This window comes from Lepidochelys olivacea (assembly GCF_965140295.1).
Source record: "Lepidochelys olivacea isolate rLepOli2 genome assembly, chromosome: 1".
NCBI lineage: Eukaryota > Metazoa > Chordata > Testudines > Cheloniidae > Lepidochelys > Lepidochelys olivacea.
Window position 1 is genome coordinate 37017595 of NC_140411.1, and position 25853 is coordinate 37043447.

The 25853-nt window shown below is 43.7% G+C and overlaps 1 protein-coding gene across 4 annotated transcripts in view; it reads right to left on the reverse strand.

The window, feature by feature from the left end:
* The window catches only part of MSANTD4 (Myb/SANT DNA binding domain containing 4 with coiled-coils), a 49319-nt gene that overhangs the window by 6398 nt on the left and 17068 nt on the right, over positions 1-25853 (reverse strand). The window contains exons 1-2 of one of the 4 annotated variants that reach the window (XM_084616678.1): positions 11016-11140; positions 1141-1222 (exon numbers count right to left, since the gene is read on the reverse strand). The exons of 1 other annotated variant lie outside the window; for it this stretch is intronic. The gene's annotated coding sequence lies outside the window, so the exon portion shown is untranslated. Of the gene's footprint in view, positions 1-1140; positions 1223-4678; positions 4768-11015; positions 11158-25853 lie in introns of those variants that run through there. 2 more of the 4 variants (XM_084616679.1, XM_084616677.1) reach the window with 2 other exon arrangements.

The following is a 25853-nucleotide window of genomic DNA, read 5'->3' on the forward strand; positions in this document are numbered from 1 at the left end:
AATTTATATCGGTCTCACACACTGTTCAGATTGAGTTGATATTTCCATTATAAAAATGTGGCTATTTTCCTTTGGCTTTTACAATTTTGCCATTTTAAATTTGCTCCAACCTGAAACTTGACATATAAGTCTCATCTTGAGTTGTCTAAAGTGGCTAAAATTGGTAAGCCATTTCTTCAGAGATGTAAAATACCTGAGTGAGAGACATTTCTCAGATGACTTTAAAAGTTATTTCTACCTAAAAAACAGTTTCATTTTAAAAGCTGAGGTTTTGGAGGAATTTACTATTTCTGAGCCATTGTATTAACAATAGAACAATTAGAATGGTTCCATTGACACATCGAAAATAGTATTTGCCATTTCAAAAATCTTCTTGAATTAAAATTTTCTTAATACAGAAAATACGTATAGGAAGAAATCCCTACAAACTCAAAGGTACAACCCCCTTCCTTCAACCTTTCCTCCCCTGGGCCTCTGCCACTCTTACCAGCAACAACCCATGTCAGAATATTGTTAGACTAAAAACAAATCAGAAATTCAGGCAAGCATTGGCTCAAGAGCAATTTTCCCCAGAGCAAACATTCAATTTAGAAATAACTATGTGTCACGGAGTGTGGGGGAGTCCAGGGCCTGCACCCTTCTTCCTGGGATTCACTGAGACACTCAGCCAGCCAGTAAAACAGAAGGTTTATTGGACAACAGGAACACAGTCCAAAACAGAGGTTGTGGGTACAACCAAGACCCCTCAGTCAAGTCTTTCTGGGGGAGCAGGAAGCTTAGACCCCAGCCCTGGGGTTCCCTGCGTCCTTCACCCAGCACCAAACTGAAACTAAACCCCCCCCAGCAGGCTCCCTTCTGCAGCCTGTGTTCACATTCCTGGGCAGAGGTGTTACCTCCTCCTCCCCCTCCTGGCTCAGGTGACAGGCTCTCAGGTCTCCCATCCCCAGGGCACATTCCCAGGTCAACACTCCCCCCTCCCTGCTGCGTCACATCCTCACACTATGGTAACTGTATTTCTTATAACTGATAACTGTATTATCCTTGCAACAAAGCCCGTTGCCAACTGTGTCCACATATCTATTCAGGGGACACCATCACAGGGCCTAATAACATCAGCCACACTATCAGAGGCTCGTTCACCTGCACATCCACCAATGTGATATATGCCATCATGTGCCAGCAATGCCCCTCTGCCATGTACATTGGTCAAACTGGACAGTCTCTACGTAAAAGAATGAATGGACACAAATCAGATGTCAAGAATTATAACATTCATAAACCAGTCGGAGAACACTTCAATCTCTCTGGTCACGCAATCACAGACATGAAGGTCGCTATCTTAAAACAAAAAAACTTCAAATCCAGACTCCAGCGAGAAACTGCTGAATTGGAATTCATTTGCAAATTGGATACTATTAATTTAGGCTTAAATAGAGACTTGGAGTGGCTAAGTCATTATGCAAGGTAGCCTGTGTCCTCTTGTTTTTTCCTACCCCACCTCCCCCAGATGTTCTGGTTTAACTTGGATTTAAACTTGGAGAGTGGTCAGTTTGGATGAGCTATTACCAGCAGGAGAGTGAGTTTGTGTGTGTATGGGGGTGGGGGGGATGTGAGAAAACCTGGATTTGTGCAGGAAATAGCCCAGCTTGATTGTCATGCACATTGTGTAAAGAGTTGTCACTTTGGATGGGCTATCACCAGCAGGAGAGTGAATTTGTGTGTGGGGGGGTGGAGGGTGAGAAAACCTGGATTTGTGCTGGAAATGGCCCACCTGATGATCACTTTAGATAAGCTATTACCAGCAGGACAGTGGGGTGGGAGGAGGTATTGTTTCATATTCTCTGTGTATATATAAAGTCTGCTGCAGTTTCCACGGTATGCATCCGATGAAGTGAGCTGTAGCTCACGAAAGCTTATGCTCAAATAAATTGGTTAGTCTCTAAGGTGCCACAAGTACTCCTCTTCTTTTTGTGAATACAGACTAACACGGAAACCTGTATTTCTTATATAAGTTATATTTTACTTGTATGATAACAGGATTTTGCTTCTTAAAAAACACATCTGCTTATTGTGAATTCCCATTTACAAACATTTCCTCAGCCACTAATTGTGGTTCTGGAAGAAGAATCATAACAGGAGAAATAAGTAACAGGAATTGATGAACTTTCAAAGAAAACTGACACTCTTATTGGCACTCTCTGGTAATAAGAAAGAAGACAAAAGAAAGAAGACTATGTTAATGCAAACTAGATAACTTGTAGATCACGCCTGCAATCTCCACCCAGGAGAGTTAGAACACAACATTCTAGTTCGCGCTGCAATTTACACCATTATAGTCCAAACTATGGGGCTATGTAGACGCAGCTTTAGAACATGACTGATTGTAACTGGTTCACTCACAAACATTTGCACGTCAAACATCTTTCAGTCCTGGCATTTAAAGATGCTGATACCTCACTGACTACTTTGAAAAACTTTGTATTTAGAAATAATTCTATTTCTCTTTCACAGAAATATGTAATTCTTTTCTCTTATTAACATATTACCGTATATATTTTCCCCCATTAAGAGTTGATTAATTCTTTGTGTTTTCTCTCCACCAGAAGTCATTATACTTTGCAATATCATGATGGCCATGAATAAAAGATGCCTTCTGGTTAGGAATGAAAAGCAGGAACAGATAAAGATGAAACAAGTATTTTTTCAAATATAAGTGTGATTCATGACAGATAACTAAGAAAAAAGACAGAAAATGTACTGTGCAAGGAAAAGAAGGTAAGAAGTGTTTCAAAGCTGTACAAAGCTGTAAGTGGAATATGGATTTTAATAGTAAAATTAACATTAACTAATTCGGGTCATTTGAATCCAGCTGATAGATGTTGATACTTAGAGTAAGGAACAGAAAATGGATAATTGAGACTGCCTGAACCACAGTGTTTTAGTGATTTCTCATTAGAGCTACAAGAGCCTATCATATATACGTATGTGTGTGTCTATATTTACATATATGCAAATACACTGTCTTTGTCTTATATAGGAGAATGTATTTGCATAGGAATTAGGAAATGGAAAACAATTTCACAGAGAATAAAGATACATCAGAATGGACAACTGTATAATGGTAATGTGGGTTGCAGTCTTGAGGGTGAGGGTGTATGATGGGGTGTACTCCCACACCAGACCTGAGAGAGCTGCATTAGGCCCATCAGGCTCAATCAGCCAAATTAGTGTCAAACGAGAGAGATTTAGGCTGTGTGAAGAGCCTTGATTAGAAAGAAGCTCATCTGTGAGGGAACAGGTGGGGACTTCTATAAAACCAGGAGGCTGGCAATAGAGTAGGGGTGCAGCAGGCAGGAAGCCTATAGTCTCTCTTCCCAGAGAGAAAGGAGGGATAGGAATCCCTGAGACCTTGTAGGCCTGAGAGAAAGGGGTCTCCTGACTAGGAGGACTGGAGAAAAACAGTAGGAAATAGTCCAGGGGCTAGAGCAGGAAAATGGGTGCAGTCACAGACCTTAATCTTTTGCTACAGGGTCCTGCATTGGAACCCTGAGTAGAGGGTGGGCCTGGGTCCCCCTACCAACCACTGCAGAGTGATACTGCTTGGGGCAGTGAGTTAGAAGACCACCTGGGTCACTGCAGGAGTGACAGGGTCAGGGCAGCAGAAATGAGGACTGCCTGATGCTGCTTGAACAGAAAGACTTCTAAAGGGGAATCACAAAGTGAGCGGGTTGGAGGGCTGAGTCACAAAGCAGCTGTGGCCACAACTCTGTGAACAAGAGGTGAGCTGCAGATGCTGGAAGAGAAGGAAGGGGGCACTGAACTGGGCAGAGCTAATCTCTAAAAGTGCCTGAAGTGGGTACGACTAGCCGTGAACAAACCGCCCAATGACAGGCAGCAACACCGTGTTATTACTGTAGATGCAGAGTGAAATAAAATTATATTGGAACATTTTATCTTATCTTTAAGGTTTTTTCCTAACCTTTAGTATTTCACCTTATGAGCCTACCATGAATAGATACTAGTGCTAGAGGGAAGCACTATATTTGGTTCTAACTGGCAGTAAATCAATGTATTTAGTACCTGCTGTTCCTTCTCCAATCCAAACTACAGTGTAATCACCTCTCCTTTTGGCTTCCACCAATTGATTTTCATGATCTATTCATCAAACACTATGTTTAGCCTGTGAAAGTTTTGTAATTTAAAAAAAAAAAAATCATCGAGCAACTTAATTATCCAGAAAAGTTGCTGATTAGAACTAAACAGTTCAGTCAACTTTTAGACGTTCAATTGTATTTGTCACCTTGTTGAAAAATGTTAGATTCAGCTGAAATCCTGGGGCCAAGTACTCTTCTATTATACTGGTGTAATTCCACTTAAATCACTGGAATTGGAAAAGTGTATTTTGATTGATGCTGGCCTTGTATCTCTAAGCATTGGCAATAGTTTCCGGTGGGCAGGTTTCTTTATGATTACAAGAACTTTAAGGTTATACAGTTACATCCAGGCTTTAACACCAACTTCAAATTTGAAGAAAACACTTGTTTCTTCTTATGAGAACAAATTCTTTTAGTTTTTTCATTGTGATTTAGAGATAGCAAACCTGACTTGGTCTTTTAGCAAAAAACAAATCCTATTCATGTGAAATTCTTGAAAACAGCATAGATTTCAAAAAATTTACCTAAGTATGACCATACTGGCTCAGACCAATGGTTCATCTAGCCCAGTATTCTGTCTTCTGACAAGTTTCAGAGTAGCAGCCGTGTTAGTCTGTATCCGCAAAAAGAAAAGGACTACTTGTGGCACCTTAGAGACTAACAAATTTATTTGAGCATAAGCTTTCATGAGGGAATGAACAAAACAGGGCAATTTATTGAGTGACCCATCCCCTGTCATCCAGTTCCAGCACCTGGCAGTCAGAGGCTTCGGGATACCCAGAGCAAGGGGTGCATCTCTGACCATCTTGGCTAAGAGCCACTGGTGAACCTATCCTCCATGAATTTATCTAATTTGTTTTTGAACCCCAATCGCTGGCAACGAGTTACAAAGGCTGGCTGTGCATTGCGTGAAGAACTACTTCCTTATGTTGTTTTTTTTAAACCTGCTGTCTGTTAATTTCATTGAGTGATGCCTGGTTTTTGTGTTATGCGAAGTGGTAAAATACAATTCCTTATTCACTTTCTCCACACCATTCAAGATTTTATATACATCTATCATATCCTCCCTTAGTTGTCTCTTTTATAAGATGAAAGAACCACTCTTTTTAATCTCTCCTCATATGGAAGCTGTTCCATACCCCTAATCATTTTAGTTGCCCTTCTCTGTACTACTTTCTCAATTCTAATATAGCCTTTTTGAGATGGGGTGACCAGATCTGCATGCGGTATTAGTTGCTCTTCAAATTCCTTTTTGGCCTGCCTAATTACAATTTTATACTTGACTTGCCAGAGTTTATGCTCCTTTCTGTTTTCCTTAGTAGGAAAGGCCTTCCAATGGACTTCCAATATTAAAATGATGTATTTTTGTCTCTAACCACCTTTTACTCTATTATTTAGCCTTGGTGGCATTTTTTTTGGTCCTCTTACTGTTTTGTTGGTGGGAGGGGGAGGGTGTTATTTGTGGTATACATTTAGTTTGAGATGCTATTATGGTGTTTTTAAAAAGTTTCCATGCCGCTTGCAGGCATTTCACTCTTGTGACTATTCCTTTTAATATCTATTTAACTAGCTTTCTCATTTTTGTTTAGTTCTCCTTTTTGAATTTAAATGCTACTGTAGTGGGTTTCTTTGGCATTTTCTCTCCTACAAGGATTTTAAATTTAATTATATTATGGTTATTATCACTGAACAGTTCAGCTAAATTCACCTTTTGAACCAGATCCTGTGCACTACTTAAGACTAAATCAAGAATTGCCTCTCCCCTTGTGGGTTCGAGGACTAACTGCTGCAAGAAGCAATCATTTAATGATGTCTAGAAATTTTCTCTCTGCATCCCAACCTGAGGTACATACCTAGTCAATATGGGGATAGTTTAAATCCCACATATTATTAGGTTTTCTTTTTTTGTAGCCTGGCTAATCTCTCTGAGCATTTCACAGTTCCATCACCATCATGGTGGTTGGTAGTATATTCCTACTGCTATACACTTATCATTCAAGCATGGAATTTATATCCATAGAGATTCTATGGTACAGTTTGATTCATTTACTATATTTGACTATATGCTTTCTTTCACATATAGTGCCACTCCCCTACTAGCACAACCTACTCTGTCATTCCTAAATATTTTGTACCCTGGAATTACTGTGCCCCATTATCATTGTTACACCAAATTTCTGTGATGCCCATTATATCAATAGCATCATGTAATTCCAGGCACTCAAGTCCACCCATCCTAGTATTTAGACTTCTAGCACTTGTATACAAGCACTTATAAAATTTGTTAATATTTAGTTGTCTGCCTTCATATGATGTAATTAAGTGGGACTCTTTTTTTGTTTGACGGTTTCTCTGAAGTTCCTATCTGTACTCCATAAACGTATATCATCTCCTTTTTACTAGGATATAGAGCATCCCCTTTTATAAATCCTCCCCTAAAGGATGTTGCTGTCTGAACCATGTACTCCACTGCACCTGTCAGCTTTCCCCTGGCCCTTAGTTTAAACACTCCTCTATGACATTTTAAATTTTACATGCCAGCAATCTGGTTCCGTTTTGGTTTAGGTGGAGCCCATCCTTCCTGTTTGGGCTCCTCCTTCTCCCAAAGGTTCCCTAGTTCCCAATAAACCTAAATCCCCTTCTGAAAACCATCATCTCATCCACACATTGAGACTGCAGTTTAGGCTTGTCTAACTGGCCCTGCATGTGAATCATAGAATATCAGGGTTGGAAGGGACCTCAGGAGGTCATCTAGTCCAACCCCCTGCTCAAAGCAGGACCAATCCCCAACTAAATCAAAATAACTGGGAATACTTTGGAAAATGCTATTATGAAGGTCCTGGGCTTTAATCTCTTACCTACCACCCTAAATATGGCCTTTGAGAGCGCTCTCTGACTTTTCCCTATGTCATTGGTACCTACATGTACCACAACCACCTGCTCCTCCCCAGCGCTGCACATAAGTCTATCTAGACGTCTTGAGAGGTACACCATGTCAGACAATTCACCATGTGGTTCTCCTGGTAATCAAATCCAACTATCACTATTTCTAATAATGGAATCCCCCATTATTATTACCTCTCCTCCTAATAACAGGGGTCCCATTCCCCAGAGGGGTATCTGCACTGATGATACCAGGACATCATCTGGAAGGAGGGTCCTAACTATAGGATTGTTTTTCTCTGCTTCAGTTTGATGTTCTCCTTCCCGGAGGCTCTCATCCTCCTCAACAGCACAAAGGCTGTCAGACTTGTGCTGGGACCACTCTACTGTGTCCTGGTAAGTCTCCTCTATGTATTTCTCTGTCTCCCTTAGCTCTTCCAGTTCAGCCACTCTGGTCTCAAGAACTCATACTCAGTCCCTGAGGGCCACGAGTTGATTGCACTGAATGCACACATGCCACCTGCCCACAAGGCAGGTAATCATACAAGATGCATTCAGTGCAATAAACTGGATAGCCCCCACTCTGCTGCTGGATTTCTGCCTTTATTTTTACTCTTGCAGAGAGTTTGTTTGTTTGTTCTTTCGGGGCCTTATTGGCCTAAGTTTAGATAATATTTGTTAGTTGTATCTGGCTCTCATGTTCCTTCTCTAAATTTCCTCACAAAACTCCATTTGCTAGCTCCTCTGCTTACTTAGGAGCTGGACTTTTAAACCCCAGTTCTCCCTAGTTAACCCTGCCCCCTTGTCAAGGGATCCTATAGGAAAGGCTACATTTTAGTCATGGGTATTTTTAGTACAAGTCATGGACAGGTCACGGGCAGTAAACAAAAGTTCATGGCCCATGACCTATCCATGTCTTGTACTATATACCCCTAACTAAAACTTGGGCAGGCCGGGGTGCTCAGGCAGGGCAGTCCAGGGGGGCACTGCAGGTGCTGGGGTGGGCGGCAGCACGCAGCCCAGGTCCCCTGCTGGTGCTGGGGTGGGAGGGTTGGCAGGGCTGGCAGTTTCCCTACCCAGCTCTGCGCAGCTCCCCGGAAGCGGCTAGCATGTCTCTGCAGATCCTGGGGAAAGGAAAGGCCAGGGGGGCGCCGGGTGCTCCCCCACCACAAGCGCTGGCTCCGCAGCTCTCATTGGCTGGGAATTGCAGCCAGTGGGAGCTGCGGGGGCAGTGCCTGCAAGCAGGGGCAGCGCGCAGAGCTCCATGGCCCCTCCAACCTAGGGGCTGCAAAGACATGCCAGCCACTTCCGGGGAGCCGCCCTCGAGGTAAGCACCACCACACACACCAAACCCGTGCCCCAGCCCTGAGCCCCCTCCCACAACCAAACTACTACTGATGCTGCTGGGGGTGAGGGGAAGGTGGCCAAAGACTGCCCCAGCAGTGGCTGGAGCGGAGCCAGCTGAACCACCCACTGCAGAAGTTACAGAGGTTACGGTATCCGTGATTTCCGTCATCTCTGTGACAGACATGCAGCCTTACCTATTGGGATTAGGAAAGAAAGAATGGCAGGCTAGAGTCTCATTAGGAAGCTCTCTACCTTGCCTATCAGGCCACTAGGCTCAGCACAAAGCCCCCTGAACAGACCACACTATAAACCATATAAGAATAACAATTGTGGTATTCCAGACTTACAATTTATTAAGGGCTAGATCCTGCAAACTGCTGAGTCCTCTGTCCCTGATCTAGCAAAGCAATTAAGCACACGAGTAGTCTTGCTGAAGTCAAAAAACTACTGTGTCTGAAGTTAACCATGTACTTAAGTGCTTTGCTGGATCAAAGATAGATGGTACATAAAGATGCAGCTAGACAGTTTCCTTACTAACTTCCCAATTCCAGCTATTCCTTTCCTGGACAGGGTTTTCCTTTTTATACAGACTTTTTTCCCAGCATGCCTTTCTAGGGTTAGCCCTTTATATTTGGCAGAGCCAAACAACTGCAAGCCTAAAGACATTTAAAAAGTAGTAGCTGCTGGTTGCAGCTCCCTCTCTTCTAACTGGTAAGTATGTGTTACCTTTTCCCCTAGTTTTGCATTTCATATTGCTGAGGAGATGGTATATTTTCACAAGAACTATTTTCTTTATTAATAACTTGTCCTAATCTTGTTAATTTACAGAGTGTATCTGAAGGATTTGACTGATCTAACTTTTCATTAATTCCACTGTCATATAACATCACTCTGGATTTCATACACTAATCATAGTGCTTGAAACTATAATGGTGTTCTCAAAGTTCTGGTTTGTTGTGATGGTTGTTGCCCCTACAGAAAAGCACTTTATTGAGCACACAAAACTATCTGCATAAAGTATTTAAGAGACAAAAATGGTGGTACACCAGAAAATGTCCATAGTCTAGTTAGATGTAGAGAAAACATAACCACCATATTTCAAAATGTATTTTACAAAAGCTGCTGACTGGTATAGTACGTATAAGAATTTTGCTTTCATGGAAGAAGTGGGTTGGCTGTGGCAGGATGTACATATTTACAGTTACTGCCTGTCATGAGTTCAACACCTCAGAGGTCATCAATGGTTTTGAAGGAGGACTCTAAAGTAAGGCAATGACACTTGCTGAATGCACCAAGTTGGGAAGAAGGGAAGCTCATTCAAAAGAAAGCTGCTGGGGCAGATTAGAGAAATGATAAAGGATTTGTGATGGCTGAAGTAGACAAATATGACAGAATAACACAAGAGTGCATGAAAAGAAAAGAAATTCAAAGCATTTCACAGGAAAAGATCTGTATTTTGTGTCGATGTGCTTACGTGGTGCCTAGCACCATATTATAAGTGCCCATAGGGGCTCCAACTCTCACTCTTATGCAGCATTCCCAATCCCAAGCATTCAAAAATCATGGGTTAGGCCCCCCCAAATCATGAGTTGGCTTAAAATTAAATTTAAAAAATAATTCATTTGGAGTTCTATTTATTTGCCTTCTGGCTTTTGAAATTTTAGGGTTCATGATTTTCAATCTCTACAACCATAAGGAGTAGAAACATTTTTTTTTTAAAATAAAAGTTGAGATTTTGGAGTAGTATCATGAAGTTAGGATTTTAAGGAAAAAAATCAAATAGCCTAAGCCTCATGATAAAATCGTGAGAGACCGCAACACTGCCTTTGGAACAAACTATTGTTTGTTTTATAGTAACAGCTAGAGGCCCAGCTCAGGGAAGATCTCGATCAGGCTGAAACGGTCATTGTGGACGTATGTAAAGGAAAGGCAATCCCTGCTCCACGGAGTTTAATTTTGGCATGAGACAAGTAATGGAGAGAACAATCGCAATTTGGCAGGAAGAACAAGCTAGTGAAGACCGAGCAAAGCAGCGGGAGCAGAGCTGAGGACATGGCCAGCCAGCCTAGTTCCCACGAGACGGATTCACCGGCCAGAATCCGCCCCGCGCGGGGCTGCAGCCAGCGCTGTACGAGGAAGGGACCAGGACTGCTCCGCAGCCGGAAGGGGAAGGAGAGAGTTTCTCCTGCCAACAGAGGGAGGCTGCGTGGGGCAGGCCGGATTATGGCTCACAGATGGGAAGGGAGACCCCGGCCGGCTCCAGCCCAGTCCTGTGTTAAGTGAGCCAAGCGGTGGGGGCGGGGGTACCTCCAGAGAGGAGCCCCCGGTCCCTGAGCTCTGTAGGGGGCTGTGTCCCCCCGCGCAAATGGGGCTGAGTTAACGGGGGGAGCAGACGCGAATGGACCCCTCAGCCCCACCAGGGGCGCTGGGGTTACCGGGGGTGGGGGGCTGGACCCCTCTCACCTCCACGCGGGACCTGGCCGGGGGTGAGTGCGCTACAAAGAGGCAAAGGCCCCCGCGGCCCCCGGAACCTGCGGGGGGGTGGGGGGGCTCCTGTCCCGCGCCGCGTCAGTGAGGGGAGCCGCCCCAGCCCGACCCTGGAGTCCCCAGGGAGCAGCGCGAACTACTCACCGGCGCCCAGCACTCCCCTTCGGTCGGCTCACCGGCCCTTTAACAGCCCCCCGTCTCCCATTGGAGAACCCGTGGCGGCGGGTGAACCGCCCGCTGGGGGAGGCTGGCCCCCGCCCAAGGCCCCGCCCCCGGCCCCGGCCCCGCCGGAATCTCCTCGCCCCTGGCGGGCGACGCGCCCAGGGGCGCCCTCTGGGGGGGGGGGGCGGGTCAGCGGCGCGTGGCCCCCCCCCTTTCCCGCCCCTGCACAGAGCGGGTGGACGAGCCAGCGGCGCGCGGCTCCTTGCCCGCGGCCCCGAGCGCAGAGCAAGCGGGCGGCGCGAGGCCCCGCGCCGCCCCCGAACTTGAGGGCGGGGTGGGGGGGCGCCCCTCCAGCCCGTTCAAGCAGAGGGCGGGCGGCCCCAGCGCCCCAGATGGAGTACCAGAAACTCCGCCCTAGGCACTTGCTACTTAGGGTGTGCTGAGCATGCTCACAAACTGAGCATGTTCCGTGACATCTGCTGAAGCCGCTGCCCTTCGCGCTGCTTTTACTGGGCATGAGATTCTGCGAGTGCTTTTTCCAGTGGTTAAAAAGGGGCAAATCAGAGGAGAGAGGTGGCCGGGGTCTGATCAGTGGCTGGAAATTGACTGGTGGGGGGATCAAGCAGCTGGAGGCAGAGTTAGGATAGGGGCAGAAGGGCAAAATCAGGGATGGGGCGGGGGGAAAGAGCTGGAGGTAAGCCCGGGGTGCGGCACTGCCAGAGGGTGACAGAGGACAAAACCCTGGCACAGGCAGGGGCAGAGGGGGTAACGGTTACCCCGATGGACTGAGACACCAGTGTTTGCAAAAATATGGGGGGGGGGCAGAGAGGCTTTTTTATTTCCCCTCTCACAGACAGTACCGCTCAGCATAGGCTTCCCATGCTGGGTTCCTAAAGGCACAGATATCCCAATGCCTAGTCACTGCACCTCCTCTTTGTTTGATGTAACCTACTGAGGTGCTGCAGGAGACTTAATTCAGTGACAGCAAGGACTTCCCTATACCCCCCCCCCCGAATTTCCCCAACATTCCCCCCTGGTCAACTGGTTACATGCAGTGTTGCCAATTTAGTGGTTGGTTGGAAATGTGAATTGAAACATTAATACACACTTTAAAAGCATATATAGTGTATGATAAAACACTTGTACCTGAAAAAGTATAATAGGTTTGAAAAGTATGAACAAAGACTAGCTTCCTCGAACAGCTGTTGTTTTTTCTGACAATGTTGGCGCATTCATTTTGGCAATGTTGGCCAACCTTATAATTTAAAATTACGATTTGTAAGCAAGGTCTGAATGAGCTCTCCCCTGACAGCTAGTGATGACCCAGGGGGTGGGGGAAGGCTTCAGGACCAGACTATATTTACATGAACTCACCTACTCTACCTAGATATCCAGCAGCCAGAGCTGTGTTGCCCAAGTGATCAATTTTGGCTGGTGTTGGAAGTTTTTGTACTAAACATTTTTATTATATTATAGTTAATTTTACATAAGAATGGCTGGGTCTGACCAATGGTCCATCTAGCCCAGTACTCTGTCTTCTGACAGGTTTAAGAGTAGCAGCCGTGTTAGTCTGTATTCGCAAAAAGAAAAGGAGTATTTGTGGCACCTTAGAGACTAACAAATTTATTTGAGCATAAGCACGAAAGCTTATGCTCAAATAAATTTGTTAGTCTCTAAGGTGCCACAAGTACTCCTTTTCTTTTTGTCTTCTGACAGTGGCCAATGCCAGGTGCTTCAAAGGGAATTAACAGAACAGAGCAATTATTGAGTGATCCACCCTCTGTCATCCACTCCCAGCTTCTGGCAAACAGGCTCTCAGAGCATGGTGTTGCATCCCTGCCCATCCTGGCTAATAGCCATTGATGGACATATCCTCCATAAACTTATCTAGTTCTTTTTGAATCCTGTTCCAGTTTTGGTTTTCACAACATCCCCTGGCAAAGAGTTCCATGGGTTGACTGTGTGTTGTGTGAAGAAGTACTTCCTTTTGTTTGTTTTAAACCTGCTGCCTATTGATTTCATTGAGTGACCCCCAGTTCTTGTGTTATGTAAGGAAGCTTATGCACTTTCTGCACACCAGTCCAGATTTTATAGGCCTCTATCATATCCCCCCTTAGTCGACTCTTTTCCAAGCCAGAAAGTCCCAGTCTTTTTAATCTCTCTTCATATGGAAGCTGTTCCAGGCGCCTGATCATTTTAGTTGCCCTTCTGTGTACCTTTCCAACTCCAATATATCTTTTTTGAGATAGGGTGATCAGAACTGCCCACAGTATTCAAGATGTGAGAATACCATAGATTTAAAAGTGGAGGAACTTGGTTTGCCAGACTGATCAGCAAAGCCAATGCTGACAAACTATGTGAAAAGGCTGAAAAACACCAATCCTCTGGACTATATCGACATGCAGAAAGCCTTATAAGTCAGTCAATGTCAAAGACAATTTTAGAAGTACTTAATGAGGCTGTTAAGAATGCTGGAGACACAACACAGTTTATGTGAACAAACATGGCTGTCACATCATAATTTCTCTTTTTAAGCAAGAGATACCACACACTACAAACTGGAGGCCAATGTAAAGTTCATTGTAATTTGTTAATCCTGAAGTTGTTCACTGGTTCCGACCAAGACCAGCAAATGCTCACTATCTTTCTGCAAGAAACTCAACTGACTGGTTAGAAGCATGCAGTGCAACAGTGAAAGTCTCAGCATTGAAAAAGTGACAAACTCTCTCACCACATTCAGAAAATGTGCATACATGGCTGATGAACACACCGATGCAAATGGGTGTCAAGTATTAAGTCACTGCGTATGTTATCTTGATATCAGTGGTAGGCCAGCAGATGAATTTCTAGATGTTCAGGTTATAGAAAACACATCGACGGCATCTCTGACAACCCACATTTTAGAAGAGTTAAATGCTTGTAAATTGAATCCCAAAGAGATGGCTATTTGTGCATTTGATGGACCGGCAAACTTCTCCGGAAGACATAGTGGAGAACAAGCTTTACTCAGAGAAAAGTGTAACTCTAATCTCTCCAATACACACTTCAGAGGCCATCTACTTCAGCTATAAATTTAATGTCTTCATTATACTCTTTTTTTCAGCAAGAGTCCAAAAGGACAGAGCATCTTGGAAGATACACTGTGACTGAAGTTCAAATTAATCCAATCTGGGAAAACCCACTGGCTTTCTCAGGAGCGATCCTTGGCTGTTGTCTTAAAATTACTGCAACCATTATTATTGGGTTTGGAAAATATCTACTGAGATATCTACAATAGTGAGGTACCTTCTGCCCCTCCCCGTTTGTAAATATTTAGAGGGGCAGAAGGCACTGCCAGCTATACTGAGCACCCCAGAGAAGCCATGCACTGTGTGGACTATATGCTGCTACACCTATTCTGTACTGGTGAGGGCAACCCTCAGTCCCCAGTGCTCCTGGTGGACCCAGGGCTTCCCCTGGCTTCCACCAGCACAAACACCCCTCCTACTACCATTGCTTGAAGATGTATCACCTTCTCCTCCTGGGGGCGGGGAAGAAGAGGAGGGCTGAGGACTCATGAGGGGTGAGACCGTTATTAGATTTAACTCATGTTTTTAAATAGTCACACAAATTAAAGTTGGCTAAACAAGCCTACTATGAAGCACTATATATGAAGCACTATATGAAGCAGTAGCAACATTATGGCTTCCACATGCAAGGTAGTGTTTTGGGGAGGGAAAAAACTTCTTTGCCTTCTTTCACTTCCACCACCACTAATGCCTCTGTGTGATGGCAGCCATTTCTGATGCAGTAATAAATAGATAGGAACTGCTTCTGCCAGGAAAAATTTCAGGTGAGCACAGATGGCCCTCAGTAAGGGAAATAGGAAATCCAAAATACTTCTCTCTCCTTTCTACCCCACCCCCAAAAACTAAAATATACCTGCATGGAGACAAACCCATCTGGCTCATCTTTACCCTACAGACTTCAAAATCTCTTTCTGAACAAGCCCTTTCATCTCCAATGAGATATTACCCAAGAAGCTTGCTTGGAATCTATGCTCCCTTTGATCAGAAACCTTTCTCAGTCAAGGCAACAGGGCAAGTTTATTTCTGCCTGTGCCTGCCTGATGAGTTGATGAACTGTAATGGACAGAGGTTGCACTAGCATAGAAGAATACTGAAGGCAAGCCCTAAGGAAATTAAGAGTTTAAGAGTTTAAATTATCCTCAATATGGTCCGCATCCCACTAAAATGAATCCAACACACAGGTCACTTGGGCAGAAGTAAATGAAGCTGCAAAATAAATTATATTTAAAGACTTCACTCTATTTTTTACAATCCTCTATTAAGAGGTAATTGATACATATATACACCAGGCAGGATCGTTTGGAAGCCGAAGACTTTATGCTTTCATCTCACACTACTGTCAAGTTTTAGCAAATTAGGACAAGTCAGCAAATAAGAACAACTTTAAGTATCAGTAACTGCAACTTGTAACAATTAACTACCTTTGTACCAGAAGATAGGCGAGAGGTAGCAAATACATATAACACATTCCTACAGGTAGCAGTTTCTTGCACCCAAGAGTATGAGAAACTGCTACCTGTAGGAACTTGCTGCATCAGCTAGCAGGTTTTTACAATCCCTTACATATGAGTAACGGCTGCAGGTAGCAAATTCGAGCACCGGGGTGAAGAGGAGCAGCCTGCCAGGGCTGGGGCCAAGGGCAAGCAGGAGGAGGCTTTGGGGAAGACCATGGGCGGGGCAACGCTGAGCTGTTTGGGGAGGCACAGCCTTCCCTAGCCTATGCGATGCACCGCCCAGGTATTTGCCACTCCTTGCTTCCAGGGCTCCTAATGGTGGGACCGGTTTAGGTACTTGCGTGAAGTCCTGCCTCTGTCCCTGTGACACACCCAAGCGGGCCGGAATCCCAGAAATGTGCTTTCATCTTCACAACTTCTCTGAATTTGGGACCACCGGCTCTGCACCTCCCTCCCCCCATTCCCATTGGCTGGCTGTGCTGATTGCCACGATTCCTATCTGCGATTGGCTATGGGGAAGCAGTTCCCACTCCCTTTGCAGCAATGAGCTTCCAGACTAGTGCCTGTTGGGTCACTGAGGAGCCAGACGTGGGCGGGGCCAGGCAAGAGCCAGAGAGGGCAGGGCCCATTGTTAATTGCCGGCCCCCTCGCCTGAGGGCAGGGTGTCTCCCCATGGGTAGCCCCACCCCCTTGCCCAGCTGTGCCTCTGGAGGGGGGAGGCAGTGTCTCACCAGGGCGAGGGTCGGGTCCTGGAGTGGCGCTGCAGCTGAGCGAGCCGGGGTCCATTGGGTGTCGCTGTGCCATGCAGTGGGTGCGCTGCTGTCTCCCTAGCCCGAGATGGGCTCCATGGGTGGTGAGTGAACTGCCCGTTGGGGGAGGCTAGGCCCCTACCAGCTCTGCCCACCTGACCAAGGACCCCTCCCACCCCTGCCAGAGCCAGCCCCCCCGGCCACAAGCCCTGCCTAAGCGCCGGGCTGGCGACGCGCTGCCCCCCCCCCGCCCCCGGCTCCTGAGCACAGGGCAAGCTGGGGGGCATTGGCTGGGCACAGATCACAGAGCGGGCGGGCAGTGCATCCCCTCCCCCCCCAGTGCTCTCCGAACCCGCTCAAGCACAGGGCAGGCAGGCCCAGCGCCTCTGGCCCCCTTCCCCTAAGCATCGGGGTGGCACGGCCCCCGTGCCCAGGAGCCGCCCAGCAATGGGCAGACCCAGCCACCCCAAGTCTCAGCCGCCCTAGCCCCAGCACACTTCCCTGAAGAGGAGCAGCCTGCCTGGACTGGGACCAATGGGGAAGGACAAGCAGGAGGGGGCTTCGGGGAGGAGCATGGGCAGGGCTGTTTGGGGAGGCACAGTCTTCCCCAGCCTATGCGACGTGCCCCACCCATGATGGGCTATGCCCTTCCCAGCAGAAGCAGATTTGCTCTTTGAACCATGAGGCCAGTTGCTGCTGGAAATGAGGGGGGAAGAGCGTCTGGCATAGAGCACCGCCTGCTGGCTTGGCCCACTCCTTCAGCACCCAGGAGTCACAAGCAGAGCAGGATCCCACTGCAAGCTCTGAATACCTTGGGTAGTGGCCTCATCAGGCCATATTTTCTGCAAACCTACCCTGCAGCATTTCCCCCCTGCCCGCATTATTGGTAATCCCATTGGAGAACCTTATCAGTTTTAATTGAGAGCCACCACTGCAGACTAACCACTCAGCCCAGCATAGGGGATTAGCCAAAGCCTTCACAAAACAGGGGCTGATCTTTAATGACCCTGAAAGAGTTAAAGATCTGCATTCCTGTAGCGTGTTCTATCAAAGAGCAAAAGAGGCCACTTTGGAGAGATCAGTTTGTAGAACCATACATGCCTGACACAACAAATCCTGCATCTTTGCAGAGGGTTACACTAGACCCTTCCAGTCCCTTCTAACCCCATGAGTCTATACTTGTTAAACAACAGCCCACCTATGCTGGTGCAATTGTACTTTAGTAATGGTGGTGGTGGAGGGGAATTCTGCAACCCTTCCCTGTGTCGACAGACTTATAAGACGTACATTATTTTAGTGGAATGCATTAAGTCAGGAAATGCGAAAAGTAAGGTTCACATAGAAAAGTTAGCTCAATCATTTCACACATTTTGTATGGTGTACGTAGAACAAAATAAAAAACAAATTACATTTTTAACAAGAGAAGCAGAAATTGAAAATACTATATTTACATATATGTACATACATTTATGATAATGGACATTAGGAACTGGTATTTATTATATGTTATGTACCTTATAATTTAAAATCTCATTAGATAATTTCAAGTAATCAGATTGTGCTCATAGCTGGTTTGTATAACCATGTGCTCCTGTTACTGTTACCTTCATCTTCCCCTATTCCCTCCTTTTTTGTTACTTTCACTCATGTCTTGTCTTAATATAGACAAGCTTTCTAGGGTAGTGACTGTCTTTCCTTATGTTTGAATGTTGCCTAGCATGAGAGGGGCCAAATTTTGATCTTAGCATCTAGGTACTACTGGACAATAAATACACTACAAAATATAGGAGATCCTGTAATTGGATCTGTGCAGATAGGCCCTTATTTCCATATGGTGTCACACTGAAATCATAGGCACCACAATCCATCTGCTATAGAATTAAGGCCACATACATTATATGGCTAACTTAATGTTTCTCTAGAAACTTTAAATTTTGCATTTATTTTAATTATGTAACCTTAAAGTTGTATTAATGCAGGATTTTTTGCATGTGAAATGTTTAAATGGTAAATGTGGTATTTATACTTATATTTAACAAGATGAAGATGTAATGTAAAATAGATTACTCTGATTTTAAAATGCTGCTTACCTGACCCCAAAGTGTCATCCCTTTTAGAGAATTTCGGTGAGCAAGAATGTTTTTGTGGAGATTAAGGTTAACAATCCTGCAATGCTGCTGCTTTCCTTTTGTCCCCACAGCCACATCATATATATCTGGCATTTGCCCTTTGCATTATATTCTGTTGCCTTGGTAACACAATACTTGGTGCTGATTCTGTTGCACATAATTTATTTGATTAAACTTGCCTTTTTTTCTCTTTAAAATGGTCCACAAACAGAGCATGATTTGCACAAATGTATTTATTATCAAAATGATTTATTCATTGAGTTCTGCAAATACTTTTTGGATGGTAGATAATTTTTAAATAGTCCTTTAACACATGCAATATTTAGTATTTGAAACTGAAGCTGCTTTGATTGGACGTGTAGGTTTTCTGATTGGATTAATCTGGTTTCTGGTGTGAATACTTAAAATTAATTAAAAATTGCTTTTAGTTCATGTTCTGTGGTGGTAGCTCAAAATGTGTAGTTTCAGTGAACAATCTTGTGAGTAAACTAACTTGCTAGAATATTTGCAGAAAGCAAACACAGGAAGAGTATAAAGAATCATAATGTACTTCTTTATAAATTTGGTAAATTATTTCTGTAAAACTTTTGCATCATTTGCCCACTAAATTCAATAATAGAAAAATACATTTAAAAAAGATAGCATGGCAAAAGTCGGGCTACCAAGAGAGGATCACACTGGTTTACATATGTGATATTGTGGCATTAATAAATGCATGCACCTAATAATACTGCATCATTTCTCACCAATGAACACATATAACATGACCAAGTTTTAATTGCTAGGTGTTATCTGTATATTTATAATGCCTTGAAACCCCATTCTGCTAGATGCTGTACAGACACATAGGGTGCCACGTTCCCATCCCAAAGACCTTCCAAACTATTTAAGACTGGACACAAGCGAAAATAACAGAAAGGCAGAAAAAGGGAGGATGTGGGTAACAGTAATTACACTCTGTGCTTCAGTCCATCTGTCAATTTGATTAATTGAATGGAGCATTGAAGATACACTGATTTGATTGTAAGGCACTTAGATACTAAGGTGATGAGGACCATAGAAAAGATGATAAATAAAAATAGCACATATTTGCATATAGTAGCTATGCACATAATTTAAAAGAGCTCTTTTCCTCAGAAACTGAATTTGAGCAGCTGCTGTGCCACCACTGTAGAATCATTTATATTAGCCAGTTGTGGAAGAAGATGGTGCCAGCTTTCCGTGTGTTCCACAATTGTCTGCCTTCAAACGTAATCTGCAGCCTTGCTGTGTATAGTACAGAACAGCACATTACCATCACTCTGACATTTTTTCTTGCCAAACTCAATGACACAGTCTTTAGGGGTGATTTTTAAAGCTTTCTGCATCTTTTCATGACTTTAATTACTCACATCTGGAGGCTGAAGTGAAATTTGAAATGCATTAAAACATGAACCCCTATCTGCCATTGAGTAACCTCTATACACTGGAAGCAGTTTATTGGAGTATGTTTAGCTATGTAAATTTAAAGCGTATTCAAATATCAACCACAAGGGGGGAAGGTTTCATGCATTGAATAAGTGACACTGTTACTCTAAAATTTAGACGCCAATTAAATTATGTATAATCTATGTCAAGGTTCCTCCCCCACTCTGAACTCTAGGGTACAGATGTGGGGACCTGCATGAAAAACCTCCTAAGCTTATCTTTACCAGCTTAGGTCAAAACTTCCCCAAGGTACAAAATATTCCACCTGTAGTCTTTGGACTGGCCGCTACCACCACCAAACTAATACTGGTTACTGGGGAAGAGCTGTTTGGACGCGTCTTTCCCCCCAAAATACTTCCCAAAACCTTGCACCCCACTTCCTGGACAAGGTTTGGTAAAAAGCCTCACCAATTTGCATAGGTGACCACAGACCCAAACCCTTGGATCTGAGAACAATGAAAAAGCATTCAGTTTCTTACAAGAAGACTTTTAATAAAAATAGAAGTAAATAGAAATAAAGAAATCCCCCCTGTAAAATCAGGATGGTAGATATCTTACAGGGTAATTAGATTCAAAAACATAGAGAACCCCTCTAGGCCAAACCTTAAGTTACAAAAAAGATACACAGACAGAAATAGTTATTCTATTCCGCACAATTCTTTTCTCAGCCATTTAAAGAAATCATAATCTAGCACATACCTAGCTAGATTACTTACTAAAAGTTCTAAGACTCCATTCCTGGTCTATCCCCGACAAAGACCAAGACCAGCATATAGACAGACACACAGACCCTTTGTTTCTCTCCCTCCTCCCAGCTTTTGAAAGTATCTTGTCTCCTCATTGGTCATTTTGGTCAGGTGCCAGCAAGGTTACCTTTAGCTTCTTAACCCTTTACACGTGAGAGGAGCTTTCCCCTGGCCAGGAGGGATTTCAAAGGGGTTTACCCTTCCCTTTATATTTATGACAATCTACATACGATATAATGTTATCTTTATTGGGCATTTTATCCCACATCTTATTCACATGTGTATGACAAATAGCTGGTGAGTTATGAAAACCCTGGGGAGTTCTAGTGAAACAGAACTGTCGTCTAATTACTGTTTTATGCAAACCAAAGTGTCCTGATACTGTCACCACTTTAATCATATCAATTAGGGGAAGTAAATTTTAGGGCATTTTTAAACTCCTTCGGAGGTTTTTCTGTAAGCCTCTATTAAGGTGCTGCAAAGTATCTCAGATCATTCAAAGCTAGATCTCCCACTATAACACTGGTACTTCCAGTATAATTTAGTAAATAGTTGTGACGTTCTGTAACTTGGGGGAACACCCTGCACCCCCACGTTCATCTTATAATATGATTGTGTGGTATCTAATGCAAAGTTTGTCATGTCAGTGTGTAGTGCTGGGGAGGAGCCAGTGGTCGTGGTACATGTAGGTACCAATGACATAGGGAAGGGTAGGAGAGAGGCCCTGGAGGCCAAATTTAGGCTGCTAGGAAAGAGACCGATGTCCAGGACCTCTATGGTGGCATTCTCAGAAATGGTTCAAGTTCCATGCGCAGGGCCAGTTAGGCAGGCAGAGCTTCAGAGTCGCAATGCGTGGATGAGACAATGGTGTAGAAAGGAGGGGTTTAGATTTATTAGGAACTAGGGAAACATTTGGGATAGGGGGAGCCTATACAGGAAGGATGGGCTCCACCTAAACCAAAGTGGATCCAGACTGTTGGTACTTAACATTAAAAAGGTTGCAGAGCAGTTTTTAAACTAAAAGATGGGGGGAAGCCGATTGCTGCAGAGGCGCACGTGGATAGGACAGAGACTTCTCTTAGAGGAGAGTCTATTGATAAAAAGAAAAGGAGTACTAGTGGCACCTAAGAGACTAACCAATTTATTTGAGCATAAGCTTTCGTGAGCTACAGCTCACTTCATCATGCATTCAGTGCATTCACGAAAGCTTATGCTCAAATAAATTGGTTAGTCTCTTAGGTGCCACTAGTACTCCTTTTCTTTTTGCGAATAGACTAACACGGCTGATACTCTGAAACCAGTCTATTGATAGAGATTCTCTAGGTTTTAGTCAGGGGGAGAGGATGGAAGAGGACAAAGTATGGGCCAGATCAGATGAGAAACATAAAGAATCTGATACATCAGAAAAGGGCAGAAAAATAAACAGTGACAAGTTTTTAAAGTGCTTGTACACAAATGCTAGAAATCTAAATAATAAGATGGGTGAACTAGAGTGCCTCATGTTAAAGGAGGATATTGATATAATAGGCATCACAGAAACCTGGTGAAGTGAGGTGGACCTGGTGGACAATCAATGGGACACAATCATTCCGGGGTACAAAATATATCGGAAGGACAGAACAGGTCGTGTCGGGGTGAGGGGGGCGAGGGAGTGGCACTATATGTGAAAGAAAATGTAGATCAAATGAAATAAAAATCTTAAATGAATCCACATGCTCCATAGAATCTCTATGGATAGTAATTCCATGCTCTAATAAGAATATAACAGTAGGGCTCTATTATCGACCATCTGACCAGAACAGTGATAGTGACGATGAAATGATTAAGGGAGATTAGAGAGGCTATCAAAATAAAGAACTCAATAATAGTGGGGGATTTCAATTATCCCCCTATTGACTGGGTACATGTCACCTCAGGACGAAATGCAGAGACAAAATTTCTTGATACTTTAAATGACTGCTTTTTTGAGCAAATGGTACATGAACAAGCGGAGAGGCAACTCTCGATCTCGTCCTGAGTGGAGCGCAGAATCTGGTCCAAGAGGTAACTATAACAGGACTGCTTGGAAATAGTGACCATAATATAATAACATTTAACATTCCTGTGGTGGGAAGAACACCTCAACAGCCCAACACTGTGGCATTTAATTTCAGAAAGGGGAACTTTGCAAAAATGAGGAGGTTAGTTAAACAGAAATTAAAAGGTACAGTGACGAGAGTGAAATCCCTGCAAGCTGCATGGACACTTTTCAAAGACACCATAATAGACACTCAACTGAAATGTATATCCCAAATTAAAAACACTGTAAAAGAACTAAAGAAGAGCCATCATGGCTTAACAACCATGTAAAAGAATCAGTGAGAGATAAAAAGGCATCTTTTAAAAAGTGGAAGTCAAATCCTAGTGAGGTAAATAGAAAGGAGCATAAACACTGCCAAATTAAATGTAAAAATGTAATAAGAAAAGCCAAAAAGGAGTTTGAAGAACAGCTAGCCAAAAACTCAAAAGGTAATAACAAAATGTTTTTTAAGTACATCAGAAGCAGGAAGCCTTCTAAACAACCAGTGGGGCCCCTGGACGATCGAGATACAAAAGGAACACGTAAAGACGATAAAGTCATCACAGAGAAACTAAATGAATTCTTTGCTTCAGTCTTCATGGCTGAGGATGTTAGGGAGATTCCCAAACCTGAGCCATCTTTTGTAGGTGACAAATCTGAGGAATTGTCACAGATTGAAGTGTCACTAGAGGAGGGTTTGGAACTAATTGAGAAACTTAACAGTAACAAGTCATCGGGACCAGATGGCATTCACCCAAGAGTTCTGAAAGAACTCAAATGTGAAGTTGCGGAACTATTAACTATGGTTTGTAACTTCTCCTTTAAATCAGCTACTGTACCCAGTGACTGGAAGATAGCTAATGTAATGCCAATATTTAAGAAGGGCTCTAGAGGTGATCCTGGCAATTACAGACCGGTAAATCTGAAGTCAGTACCGGGCAAATTAGTTGAAACAATAGTAAAGAATAAAATTGTCAGACACATAGAAGAAGATAAATTGTTGCGCAAAAGTCAACATGGTTTCTGTAAAGGGAGATCATGTCTTACTAATCTATTAGAGTTCTTTGAGGGGGGTCAACAAACATGTGGACAAGGAGGATCCAGTGGACATAGTGTACTTAGATTTCCAGAAAGCCTGTGACAAGGTCCTTCACCAAAGGCTCTTATGTAAATTAAGTTGTCATGGGATAAGAGGGAAGATCCTTTCACGGACTGAGAACTGGTTAAAAGACAGGGAACAAAGAGTAGGAATAAATGGTAAATTTTCAGAATGGAGAGGGGTAACTAGTGGTGTTCCCCAAGGGTCAGTCCTAGGACCATCCTATTCAACTTATTCATAAATGATCTGGCGAAAGGGGTAAACAGTGAGGTGGCAAAGTTTGCAGATGATACTAAACTGTTCAAGTAGTCAAGACCAAAGCAGACTGTGAAGAACTTCAAAAAGATCTCACAAAACTAAGTGATTGGGCAACAAAATGGCAAATGAAATTTAATGTGGATAAAGTAATGCACACTGGAAAAAATAACCCCAACTATACATACGATATGATGGGGGCTAATTTAGCTAGAACTAATCAGGAGAAAGATCTCGGAGTCATCATGGATAGTTCTCTGAAGACGTCCACGCAGTGTGAAGCAGCAGTCAAAAAAGAAAATGGGATGTTAGGAATCATTAAAAAAGAGATGGAGAATATCTTATTGCCCTTATATAAATCCATGGTACACCCACGTCTTGAATACTGCATACAGATGTGGTCCCCCATCTCAAAAAAGATACACTGGAATTAGAAAAGGTTCAGAAAAGGACAACTAAAATGATTAGGGGTTTGGAATGGGTCCCATGAGGAGAGATTAAAGAGGCTACGACTTTTTAGCTTGGAAAAGAGGAGACTAAGGGGGGATATGATAGAGGTTCTACAAAATCATGAGTGGTGTGGAGAAAGTGAATAAGGAAAAGTTATTTACTTGTTCCCATAATATAAGAACTAGGGGCCACCAAATGAAATTAATGGGTAGCAGGTTTAAAACAAATAAAAGGAAGTTCTTCTTCACTCAGCGCACAGTCAACCTGTGGAACTCCTTGCCTGAGAAGGTTGTGAAGCCTAGGACTAAAACAGGGTTTAAAAGAGAACTGGAAAAATTCATGGAGGTTAAGTCCATTAGCTATTAGCCAGGATGGGTAAGGAATGGTGTCCCTAGCCTCTGTCAGAGAGTGGAGGTGGATGGCAGGAGAGAGATCACCTGATCATTACCTGTTAGGTTCTCTCCCTCTGGGGCACCTGGCATTGGCCACTGTCGGCAGACAGGATACTGGACTGGATGGACCTTTGGTCTGACCCAGTACAGTTTCTTATATTCGGAAGGCTCATAATGCACTGAGCATTATTGTTATAGTAATGTAATGTTATAGGTTGTAATTTCATGTATGTAGTTATGAGGCTGAAAATGTGTCTTCATGGCTTAAAACAAGCCCAAGCAAAAGCTCTCCAAGAACAGAGGGGCAGTTCACACCTCATCAGGGCATGTATGGGACAAACCAAGCCCAGCCTCACAGGAACAAAGGAGACTGGCCTAGGCAGCAACAAAAGAATCTGTTATACTCTCAGGGAGTCACCCCCCCTTCCTTTGGTCAGTTTGGGATTATGATAAGGTAATGTTCACCTGACTCTGAAGGGGGGGGCGCAAAGCCAAGAGGGAAGAAAGAACACCATAAAAGGGAGAGACGTTTGCCATGCTCTTCCTCTCTCTTCCACCTCCATCTACAGACATCACCACCAAGCGACTGAAGCACTGATCAAAGGGGAGAGCCTGTCTGAAGGGCAATCAGCCAGCCTGTGGTGAGAAGCATCTAAGTTTGTAAGGGCACTGAAAGTGTTAAGATCAGCTTAGAATGCGTTTTGCTTTTATTTTATTTGACCAAATCTGACTTCTTGTGCTCTGATTTATAATTACTTAAAATCTATCTTTGTAGTTAATACATTTGCTTGTTTATTCCACCTGAAGCAGTGTGTTTGGTTTGAAGAGTGTCAGAGACTCCCCTTGGGATAACAAGCTTGGTACATATAAATTTCTTTGTTAAATTGACGAACTCATATAAGCTTGCAGTGTCCAGGGGGCATAACTGGACACTGCAAGACGGAGATTGCTA